Source organism: Nomia melanderi, chromosome 4 (genome assembly GCF_051020985.1).
Source record: "Nomia melanderi isolate GNS246 chromosome 4, iyNomMela1, whole genome shotgun sequence".
Lineage (NCBI taxonomy): Eukaryota > Metazoa > Arthropoda > Insecta > Hymenoptera > Halictidae > Nomia > Nomia melanderi.
Genome location: NC_135002.1, coordinates 6,878,840 through 6,891,927, shown reverse-complemented (window position 1 = coordinate 6,891,927; position 13,088 = coordinate 6,878,840). Strand labels below are relative to the sequence as shown.

Here is a 13,088-nt window from a genome sequence, read left to right as displayed (position 1 = left end):
AATCACGATACATTAATCAAGAGAAAAAGAAACTCGTCCTTACAACGAGCAAAGTTATATATCTATAGTCGATCATCTAGAATCCAAAGTGAAGTAGAATCGTTTTTTTGACACTAATGATTCCAGATAATTGAAAGTATAAAGAAAGGTGAATGTGTGTTAGATGGATATTTTCGAAATGTTTGTTTATTTCAGATTAAATTTCGTCGAAGTTTTCCAAAGATGTTTTCGTTCGTATTTTAGGTTCGAGTTCGTTAATGTTGTTTATCGGTGGTCTGTTCGAAAAAACAAGATTGCCTCCCTGGGAATGTGATCCGACAGCTTCGAGCAGGATTACTATAATACGTTAGCTCCAGCGAAAATGCGTGGCGGACGTAGATAAGTCGCATTATTTGTGCTCTGTCGCGGGACCGTCGTTTTTCAAGCTTCCGTTTTTCTATCCCCGATCACGGCGCGGGTGCAACGCTGTCTTTGGTGGCTCCCGTGAGGCATCCGCTCGTTTCCGGTGCCGATCGAATAAACAATTTCTTTTTTCAAAGAAGACAGCCTGCCCCGCGGTTGCGCGCTTTATCGGCGCGAAATGTTTTCAACTTAATTGTACCTGACACGTATTGTGTACAGAACAAACCTGGCGTGTTTCCACTTTATTTTGAAAAATGCTGAAGCTTCTATCTCGAGTTTCCAAACAGGCGAAACGTCGTTCAATAAATTATGTTTAACAGAGATGAAACTCGATTTATGCTCGCTATAAGAGAAATAGGAGAAACATTACAAAATGAACGCAGCAATATACTCGCATCATCGTAAACCCTAAACAATTAACACATTGCACACTAGAAATCTCGTTTTTATAAGAAGACACTTAGCTGTGCAACTTTGCTAATTACATTTGAAAAAATTAAATTTGACTCGAACTGATCATCTATTTAAGATATACTACATAGCAATATGATGTTTGAGTTTTTCTATACATAGCGATATAAGTTGATCTCGCTGAAAATCGGCATCCGCAGAATTCAGCTTTCTGAAAATTAGCCGATACACGATGCATTAAGATAAAAAAGTATCGATCAGTCGACAGCTTCATCATCTACACCCTCTCAATTATCTGTCAAATAACAGTTCTATCCCCTCAAGCATCGATTCCAATAAAATAACGTGCACACCGACGGAATACTTCCAATTCCACCGAACGGGACTCCAGTTGGGAAAGGTTAATTCAGGTGGCAACAGTATCTCCGAAAGGCCTCTAAAATCGCAGGAACTCGGTTCCAAAGAGCCCAACGAGTGGAGGACACTAAATCATGGCGGCCGGCCAAAAAGTCTCTGAAACGTTCGAACGGAAACCGGAAGCCCGGTGGCGGAACGGTGTCGCGTTAACAAAGAGAGGACGGTTCGCTCCTGAACCCGGCCGACCGGGAACGGGGCGTCGTAAAGCCCCGGCGCGGTAGCGTCGTTTGCGGTGCATCGACTTGTGCGTTTTACGAGGGATAATTCGTTGGAAGGACAACGGGCAGGATCGCGAGCTGGCTCGGGATAGGCTGCCGGGTCGTGTCGATAAAACGAATTACAACGGCGCAGTTAGTGGATCGCGGGAGAGTTACAAGAGCGTCCTGGCGGAAGTTTCGGTTCGCGTTCCATCGGCCTTCCGCGTTAGGCTGCGTTTACATCGCAGCTGTGATGCACGATAAGAGCGTCGACGAGAGCGAAGCGTGGAAATCGTTTACGTTGTGTCGGCACGGAAACGTTTACGTCAAAGTAGCGAGCGAAGCGATGATCGTCGGCTCGAGAGACGCGCCTTTGTCATTTGTAAATCGAAGTGAATCTGTAGGAATCAAATTGAATGGGGTATTCAAGCTTCACTTGTCGTTTCTTTGTTTTGATCGTGTTCGTGATGGATTTAGGACAGTTCATTGAAGTTTGTTAGAACGCGATTATCGCGCGATAATTTTAGTTTGAGTAAACTTACTAAGTTTAGTCTAGTTACTTTTATCGACACCATAATCGACGTTCTCTGGTATCGAACATCCTCTGTTTGGTGCCTAGGCAAATGAATGCAGGTCTAAATTGGTCAGTTTTCATTTTTCCTCGTCTCGTTTTTGATACCAGTTCGATCTATTTACTAGTTTGCTATTCGTAGCCAATCGAATCGGATTCATGTAGGTCATACGCAAGTAGCCGAAGCTACAAACAAAACGCATTGCGAGAAACCCGTTTTGCCAGTTCGCCGCGTCGACAGCCACGAAGCGGAGGGCAATATCAGCTTATTAACTTCTCTGGTATCGAAGCTGCGACGTAAAAGCAGCTTTACGCCGTCGCGTTTCACACGGCTTTGCCTCTTTCCATGCGGCGCTCGCTGCCGCCGCGTTATTTCGCGGACACCTTTTATCGGGATGCACTCGCGGACGTTTTGATAGCGGCGGCTTGTATTTTTACGAGTGGGCTTAGTTTCGACGCAACGAGCAGCGGTGAAAAGAGCCGCGGGGAAAGCGTGTCACCCGGGTGCTTGAGCTCTCGAGCACCGCCATTTTTGGGTGCTTGCGTTTCTCGCGACCGGGCTAAGCTTATACTCTCGCGGGGTAATAATGAGGCTGTCGGGCGCCAGCGGAATAACACGGGGAATAACATCCGGAGTTATGATCGTTGGACTCTTCGATTCTACCGAGTTCCTTTTACTTAACTACCTTATTCCTCTGCATCTCTGTCGATTGGTTTTATTGGCAGATGCAATTTATTTGAATATTCCTTTTCGAGTGCATTGCTCAGCGATGACATAAAATTATTTTGCGGTACATAGACTGTGGATCTTTACGCAAACTTCTATTTTCAGGTCATTGCGTAAAAATTCATTCGCCTGTTAAGAGCCAAACAAAACCCAAGCTACCAAGGGACTTTATATATTAAAACTACAGAATATCTGTCATTAATCTCCGAGGCAAATGTACCAAGTAAACGGTACCAGCAAGATTAATCGCGAGAACAGGTGTGCAGAACGAAGAGGAATCCCTCCGAAGATCGCTAACTAAGCGCCAGACGAGGATACCTGACTCAATACGTTAACAGTCGAATTACAGAGTCAGGAGGAGAGGTTCTACGACGCCGGCGCTCGGATTTAACCACCGAAAAGTGTCCCGATCCCTCGTTAACGAATTTCAGGTGGTCCCGGAAAGCAAGCGGCTCGCAACACCGACGGTTGGATTCGAGCCTAATGGCCCGTTGACCTTTCGGCACCTGTTGATTGTCGTTTATCAACGATTTGCATGCGCAGATTTGCCGGGATCACCTGACTGCGCGGCGAAACGAAAGGGTTGTCCTCGACGGGGCGACGAGCGGCATGTTGATCGACGTAGCAATCCCCGTGCCCGGGCCGTGATGCATCCCGTTGCCCCCCCGCCGCGGCAGATTTATTGATTTTCGATTCGGAGGAACGTCCCCGCTTCTATGGCCGAGTTTCCTTCGTTATTAGCAAATTGAACCGCGCGCCTAGAGTCCTCGGAGAAGTTCCGGCGTGTCCGCTTTGAGATTATTCCGATCGGGATACCTGCCCTTGGGACACCCTCGAATGATACCGGGATCCTAATTGGTTGTTCAAGGTGTTTTAAATCAGAGAAAGTTCGGTTCAATCTGCTTCATGCGCTTTCGTCTTGAATATTTCACGGTTGCATTGGGTTTTTCGTTATTTTCTGGTAGACACAAGGTATATTGATCGTTAAGAGGCTTCGGGTTATTCGAGCAGTACGATGCAAATGCCATGCAACGAAAGCACAAGAAGAATTTTCCATTGAACAAACCCGCGAAATAAAATAAATGCAGAGAAAACAGCATCACGGATGAAAAGGAATATCACAGGAGGAATTTGAAAACAAAGACAAAAATTGTTGCCGGTGCTACAGAATCAACGATACTTCCGCTCCTGTTCTTCCCTTCCCTCGAGATTATGCGAATAATTGAAGTTCGAATTTCATTCGAACTCCTCGGAACACTCCGTATTGATTATCGGGAACGCTAGAATACTGGGAACGTCTTTGCTCGAGTCCTTCCGTTGCATAATTAGGATAATCGCAGACCCTCGATATTTTTCCTTGACACAGGACGATGGAAGTGGCGTTTCTTATTCAACAAGATCTCGCGGAAAACAATCATCGCGTCGAGCAAATACAGAACAAAGTAATCCTTGACATTCAGCTAGAATCTCGGACCTCGTTTCTCACGATCGATCAATTCCGCGACAATTAAATGTCAATGTCAGCCCTACGATAGGTGTTCTGTCTTCCTGGAAATTCAATAAAATCCGAGAGTCGGCTATTTTCCTGCACATTTTTCCGACCTATCAGTTTTGTCTTCCGAAGAATATTAAAACTCAGCCGGTCGGGCTCTTGACGTAGCCGGAAGATATCGGATTCGCTCGTCCTCCCGATCCGACAGCATCCGAAAATATTACTTTTCGGTCAAGTTATCACGCTGTCAGCCGATCGGACGCGGGGATATTGTTTCGTGACGCACGGGTTGTCAAGGCGTATCATCTCGAATTCCGGGGGAAAGCGTAGGGAAACGCGGCCGGTATCGCGGCCGAACGAATACGAGCGGGCACTGCATCGCTGCGGCCACGCGTATCGTTTTTCCAATACGTTCAACGGCGAGATCGTTACGTCCAGGACAACGAGTACCCGAGGAGTTTCGTTAACGCCGATAACGCTTTGCTTTTCATCGTTTTCGCGAATGACGATAACATTCCCTTTTGTTGCGACGGTTAAACGGCTCCTCCGTGAAATATCGTCCGCAGCGACATCTTTCCCGCCTCCATCTTGCGGGGCTCGCGCCATTAGAGCGGTTCCTGATGACTTGGCACGCTATTACTCGGTTTAAAGCTGTTTTCTTGCAAAGAAATAATGTTTTACGTAATATTTTTACTCTTTCGGATTTGCTGTTGAGTTTTGAGTAATAACAATGTGTATCGATACTTAGGATAGATATAGAATTAATGAATTGTGTTATGGAAGTTGAAGAAGGTATTCAGTCGAATTGCGTTATGATAGGATTTATGAGCTATTATTAGATGTCTGTTGTCGAAAGTTACTTCATAGGTACGCGTGTAAAGATTTATGAAAGGGAATTTTGTTGAAGCTTCTGAATATCCGGACGTAGGAAAATTTTCTCGTGAAATTGATATCTATTTTAAAGCTGCTTTAAGATCATACGTTTTTCAGTGATGTTATATTACTTATGTGTGACAGAAGCAGTAGGTTGTATTACCCCATTCCGTTGTATATTATATGTATCAAAATGTAAGAAGGTTATCTTCCTTGATCCAAGCATTTTTCCAGGCAGACGGGAATTGAACAGGGGACGGTTATCGGGGGCCGTAAACCCGCGGGATTTAAATAAAAGCCCATTACTTCACGCAATAAACGCCGAAAAATGGTTTCGTATCTTGCCCCATAGAAAATCTGAACGTCTGCTGTTTCAGCGGTTTCAGGGTCGACTTTTTAGTGTTCAATACGTGTACAGAAACCTCTTTCTTTATTATCTTCTATGCTTAGACTCGCAATACCACTTTGCTAACCATTATTCAGCTGTAAAAAGAAAATACCTACATAAAAATAAATTTATCGTAAAAGCTGGTTTATGAACTGCTAACAAGGAATTCAAATCCAACTATCGATTCCTCTGAAACGTCTTGCAAAGTCCAGATGTTCCTCACAATGAAATAAAGACAATACGCACCAAAAGACAACACAGCCAAGCACAAAAGAAGAAGAAGAAGAAGAAGAAGAATCAGACAAGGAAGAATCAAGGCCGTATTTTTCGATCGTCCTTCGCTTTATTAGGCCACCCGCTACAGCCGAGTCGGGCTCGCCAATTAATTTGAAATGCAAACGAGGGAGCGAGATTCAACCCTTTGACGGATGATTTCTTTGATGTTCTTTGACGCGTCCGCCGCAAACCGAATCGGGCGGACGAAAACTTAAGAGACGCACCGCGATAGTAGCCCTCGGGGACTGAATTTTCGTGGATCCTCGCTTTTCCGTGCGAGTTCACCGACGAATGTGCACCATTTCCGGACAAGCTGACCCGTTTATACGCGAACCGGTGGCAAATCGGCTTTCGAGCGTATGTACCGCCGTCTTTTGACCGGGATTAGTGTCGTAGATCTGAACGCCCACGGAGCATTACGTTTAATTAAGCGAGGTACGCTTAACTGTGATGCCGTAAAGAGACGATCCTACGCGGTCGACGATGTACCAGCGTCGCGAAGGACTTCCGGCAGACGGATCGGTGGGCGGTTACTTTTGCGCGGTTTGCTTCGTTGGAACGTGCGGCTTGGCTGCTGCTTTTCTCGTAGCCTCTCGGAGGAAAGCAGCATATATACGAGTGGTAATTTAATTTCAGTTTGATAGTAACCATTAATTGACGGAAGATGAGATTGACCTATATTTATCTATGTTTTATAATGAAATTGATCTGTCTACGTTTTTTGTATTCAGTGGTTAATTTATTACCAACAGAATACTTTGTGTTTATTGTACTATAGGTATTTTCTATATTTTGTTGGCTAATGAATTGAAAATTTACTATTGTTTAATATTGTTTAATATAACAGTCTCGGAGTAATTTGCTTTATAGTGGACTCGAGTAAATGGGTAGTTAATCTTGCTGCATTCTTCGACTTATATGCAACTCTATTATGACTTCATTATTTTCATATTATAATGGTATCGGTTACTTGTCAAGTTTACGTAAACTTCACAGCGAAATCAGTGATCAAGGTTTATTAAATCGTTGCTCAGGCAATAATGAATGTTGTACACATTGTTTCGCGGAAATTATAACTTTCCTGGATTATTTTACACATAATAGGATTAAGGAGAAATTTATTTCAATGATTATGAAGTCCAATAAATTCGGTGTGGAATGAAATGTTATTCGACGTTTGTCAATATTTGCGACTGCATTGCGTTATGCGTACCTCTGTGCGCAATAACGGTATGACTCATTAAATATTGACTGCAGATAATTCATTTTTCACGGTGATTATTGTGTTTAAATTTATTTCTAGCACGCTTCATTGAAATCATCCACACCGAATGGCGAACGAATGAGACATTAAAAGGGATTGAAAGTTATCCCGGATCGAGCGGCTCGCGTTAAACCGTTGCTGATAAAGTATCCTGAATATTTCTGGCCGAATCTTAATTTGCATGTGTCAAAAACACGGGCCACCAGCGGGATTTAGTTGATTAATGGAGCCTTTCTAGGATACCGCGCGATATATTGCTTCCGGATCCCAGGGAATATTTTGCGCGGGCTAGTTCCGCCAAAAATCTTCGTGTAAACCACCCTTTCGTGCTATCCGCCGCGAATATTTCACAATTTCTGTATAACATTTACAGGATTACAAATATTTCATGACTATCTCACTGCCAGTGCATCGTGCGAATTTACGGCACAGATCAATTTTGTATTCTTCGCCAACTTAAAGTAGCGCCAACAAAACATATCACAAGGAAAACAATGAAAAATACTAATCTGACGCTAAAACGATCAATTCGATACCTTTATATTTGATATCGAGAGAAACATCGAAAAGAGTATTTATGCTTTAATCCTATATCACTAAACTATATCATTTTCATTGGCAGTTTTAATTGTCACACGAAAATTCTGAAAGAAACAAACTGCACTTCGGTCGTAAATTAATGATACAGAAGAACATAAATAAATTAGATTAGAAAATATTATGAATGATATTACATGTGTAATTGAAAAGACTTTTATTGTGACAAAAGATCGATGCTCCAGGGTTAATTGTAGCACACAGAAGATTGTTCCTTTGTCTAATCGGTTCGAGCAATTAATACAATGTTTTTGAGGCACGATCCAGATCGTACAGATCGCAGATATGAGACGAAAGTCAGCGTAATCGGTTTTTTTATGTTTTCACGTGATCACTTTTGCCACTTTCATTATTTCCTATGGAACCGTGAGCATTCTGCGTTTCAATCTCCCACGTGGAACCGTAATCCTCAGGGGCGGACGGAGAAAATGTTCACAGGGATCAAAGACGATCGTCAACGATCCTCTTGGAATGATTCGAAAAGCTGCCGCGACGTTTAACGGCGTGAAGGGGTGGGCGGGTCTCATGGTTTATTTGAAACCATTCCTCGACACGGAGCGCCGTTAAATTTTACTGTATAATCGATAAAAATTTATCGTCCCGATTTCGGTACGTTTCATCCGCAATTCCTTTGCGCCAGCGCTGTAGAGGCAATAATTCCGACCAGAAATTAAATAACATTGCTATATTAGTCGGATACTAAAAATCATAATCGGATCAAGATTCCTCGCTTTCGTTTTTCCTATAATATATTTTCAACACTTTTTTCCGTAGAATATCTGGATTGCCAATTTTTGTAGATATTCACACTTTTAAAAATATTATTGGAAAAATGGGATTACGCTGGAAAATCATTTTTCTTGGTGAACGTTCCAAGGAGTACGTTATTTTGAATATTTTGGATATGTTTTCTCAAATTTCTTATAAACGCATAGAGATTATAGTAATATCCATTTGCACACGATTGATTTTTTAATATCACGCCAATATTCAGATTCCATAAATATTGTCGCAGTTTCACTCGATAAAAATGCAACGAGGTGCTGCAATGGATCGGAATATCGTTAAATAGAATATCGGTGTTCGTAACGAGTAGAAAAACTATATAATAGTCAGCCATACAATTCGATTTAGTCCGGGAATCTGAAAATTGAATCAAACTCGATTTTCCGGAGTCCCAAACTTCGCATGAAACGAACTCTCGTTCGGGATTTTCGACTCTTTAATCTTGACGCGAAAATCGCATTTTCTTTTCGACGAAAAATGTGGCACTTTCGGAGTTTTCTGTAGACAAAACTACGCATGTTTGTTTAGTTGAAACTTTGCACACGTTTTTGATATATTTTCATTGAGATTTATGAATATATTCAGTTATCTCTTCAGAAATACAGCTTCTGCAGCCTATAGATCAAAATGCTGCTCATTCGACAGTGCGAGAAGTTTCAAAAAATTCCAAACATTTTGAAACTTCCAAAAATTTTAACGAATTCAAGACAAATTCCAAACAACTCGATACTTGTCACCGAAAAGAAAATGTGATTCACCCTTTGAAACCTCGATTTCGGTCGATCGACGATAGCCGCGACTCGCGTTACAAATTTCGTAATTAATCTCGCACGGCAGAGTTGGTTCACGCTTTGCAACACGGGCCAGGTGAGATGCAACGGAAACTCGACGCTGATTTTCCAGTATCCGGCCAATTTCGTTGTTAATTTCGGCGGAACGGTTTCAACGCGTTGTAAATATTGACGGGTACGGAACGCGGAAACGCTCGATCGTGTATTGTTCCGTGTTCGGTGAGCTCGAATGAAAATGGCGTGTCCCCGCGGACGTTTTCAGCGCTACCGGCTATCGGAAAATGTAAATAAAGGTGCTACACCGTGGATCGACGCGTGAACATACTGGAACGTGTCTGAGAACACGGTAGAACTCATCATTCGCGCTGAATATTTTAAGTTATTCTTGTACATGGAAATAAAAAGAGGATTGCTTAAATACTCATTTAAAAAATTGGGGAATATTTATAGAAAGGTTGTAAGTGCCCATATGAAACTTTTCTGGAGGAGGTTAACTAAAATTATGTTGAATGTTGCGTGATTATGCGTGTTATCTTTGATTATCATCAGTATTACGGATGACTGTTATTATTGATGACTTACAAACGGAAACTTGCATTGATATTGTATACTGAAGAATGCAAAAAGAAAATTCGCCAGTTTTGGTATTTATTTATTTAGTATCTACTTTTGTTTTAATAAAACGGAGCAAGTCATGTAACGATTTTGTGTTCTTGGTGGATGTTAATTTTCTTTGTAAAGTTTCAAGTCTGATACGTGCACGGTAGGAGTAGGCAGGAAATTAGACAAAGTCAATTTAATATCTCCTAAGCGTAGCACTACAGTTTTTTAATTATAATAGGACAGAGTTTTCCGAGACGAGTTTAATCGAATGCCGTAGGTATTCGGTATTTTCATTCAATAGAAAGTCGTAAATTAGCGAGGAATCAGGTCAATGCGAGTTTCGCTTAGCTGAATCCTCCTTGACCGTACAGTAGACTCGAACCAGACGACTTTGTAATGTCACATTTCTGTGAATAATGCACGAGGATTATTATATTGTAGATCGTTCGTGACCGAGCAACGATAAGTACTCGTGTATCCTACGAATGTAATGCATATATAATAATAAATACCGTAGACTCGGTAATTTTATCGATATTAAAATTGCATATCAATCGAGCATGTTACCAAGAAGTAACATTTTATAAGGCGATTAACGAGTAAACCTCTATTATGTAAAATACAGACTCATAGAAACATGTGCATCATAACTCCATTTGATTCTACAAAATCTCATGAAGGTCTCATTTCGAATATCATCCTACCACTCTGTAGATTTTCCATTAATTAAAGATTTCTCTATATTCTTCTGGCTCGTAAAATTAAATTTCACTACTTCACTGTTTAGACAAATGTCTTAAGTAGTACAAAAGTATTATTCTTTTATTTCACGTTACCCAAGGCGAAACATTCTCAAAAATAACGCTGCAAACTACGTAGCATGCAATCGCAACCAACGCAGCAACAGCTCGAACGATTCGAGTTTCGTGAAATTCGGAAACTGCAGCAATTTTACGAGAGGCTGTAGTTTTTATTGAACTGTTTCCTCTCCACGAATTGCTTCTTTCGTTCCTCTCGATCAAACGAGCCTCGTTCGCGCAACGGCAGCGACTTATCGCGTCTCTCACTTTTTTCTTCGCGATCGACGCAGTTTCCCCGAATTTGGGTCTGGGTTATTGGTATCGACAACTGTTACCGGGTAACGTTAACACCGGAGCCACGGGCAACCTCCGCGCGACACTCGTATACATAAAACTGAAGTCTAAATTGCAATGGTTGCATTCGTAAGGTATTTTCTCGATATGAACCCTTTGCGGTCGAACGTCGCCGTAATGGCGACTTCGAGCTGCAATATCTAAAATCGAAGGCTGTAAATGAATCATTTAACTGTTCAAATAAAGAGAGACTGATACGTGGTTCTCTTTCTTTCAATATTTAAGACGTCGATGTAAAGAGAGAAGTTTAACCCTTTGCACTCCTTTTTCATTGGAAACACTCAACATTTTCTAATGAGATACCAATGACATTCTATCAAACTTGACGGGAAATTGCAAGTACATTTAGGACCGAAAAAATTCTTTTAATATTTCACATATCGATGCATTGTACAAAGTTTAATATTAAATATCAAACTTCATAATCTCGCTGTGTCTAATCAATCGGCGACTGAGAGGCGTCTACGAAGTGCAAGGGGTAAGAGGTTCAGTCAACAGAAAATCGTTGAGCGTTAAGGGTTGAATTTGACGACTTCAATATTAAAACTGTTCCATTTCACAACGAAACATCTCGAAATAAATATCTAGGACGTTGCATTTCGGGAATGGTTGCACTTCCTAGAAAAGTGCAAAGGGTAAGAAGTTCAGTCAACAGAAAATCGTTGAGCGTTAAGGGTTGAATTTGACGACTTCAATATTAAAATCGTTTCATTTCTCAACGAAACATCTCGAAATAAATATCTAGGACGTTGCATTTCGGGAATGGTTGCACTTCCCAGAAAAGTGTACACCCGCGACAGCGCGTTCGCGCGACAACACGGCAGACACGAGTTATTCAATCGTCGCCGCTCACGCGCCAGACAAATCAGCCCTTTGTGCCGGCGACAGGTTACTTTGTCACGTCGGGTGATACGGAGCCGTTGTAACTGATAACAGGTGTCCGACGAGTCGCTGTGAAAAATGTTTCGGTTGCTCCTCGCGACGATAAGTGGTTCGAAACGATACGGAAGATTCGAGGACGCGCGCTCCGCGCCGCTGTGATAGCTTTCTCGGAACTCGACCGATGAAATATCGAATGACATTGCACGGTACAGATAACAATGCATTTGAACATCGGTAGATTCGTTATTTGAAACTGTCAGCTCGATTTCGAATTTCGTGAATATTTCTTGACGCGACATTTCGACGAAGCGAATCATACGAGAGTATTGAAATTACACGAAACATAATGAATCATGAGCAATATAGAGACATCGAAATAAGCCATCATTGGTCAACGTAGAAATTCTCTAATCAATGGAATAAACTTTACAACACAAATGAATAATATATTTCCTCATCCTCAAATATGCGTTCCTCTCTTTAATTTATAGATTGTCTTGATCGCGTCATAAAAACTGTCTAGAAATGTACGGAGTATTAAAATATTTTCAATTCTTTTTCGGCTTCCATCGACATATTTGAAAAGGATCAATTTCATGTCAGTACAGTTTACGGGCGGAGGTGATAGGAGATAGGTCGTTCGCAGGAAATAGACTAGGTCGTTCCAAAATGGCCGCCGTTGCAGGATATTTGATGACTGAAGTTACTTCCATGGGGCAAGCTTGCCGCAAAGTGTTTGGCTTACCGAGTTTACACAGGCCTCAGTCATAAACCGATTCGAGACTAACTGCACGCCGCGCTCTTGAACAACGCGGGACGATCTAATCCGTCCGGCGTGGGCGTTGTAAACTACGAGCGATCCCCGGCATTAGAAATTTTAATGGAAACCCCGCGTGGCTTTCCACGAGACTCGCGATACCGGCGGAAGGTTCACGGGGAAATATTTCCCGAGATGCGGACGCATCTCCCGATCGCTCTCATCGTTCCGAACATCCACGCACCGTCCATTTCGTCCATTTCGATTTTTCTTTGCGCAAAGACACGAATCGAATACACGCTGTATCTGTACATTTGATTTCGTTTAACAAGCATTCAACAAGAAGAAACGAATGGTGTTGCTTGAAAAAATATTCAAGTTTCCCAGCGTTTAAGGGAAACAGGATTTCGATGATTTACAGGACCGTAAATGAGTTCCTCTTCGCATTCCCCTGTCAGACAATAGCGGAATCCGTTTCATGAATTACGGATTCATACGTT

At 42.0% G+C, this 13,088-nt stretch overlaps 1 protein-coding gene across 5 annotated transcripts in view; it reads right to left on the bottom strand.

Annotated features, from left to right (window-relative positions):
* Positions 1-13,088, bottom strand: part of SK (small conductance calcium-activated potassium channel) — a 297,154-nt gene that overhangs the window by 27,579 nt on the left and 256,487 nt on the right. The gene's annotated exons all lie outside the window — the stretch shown is intronic.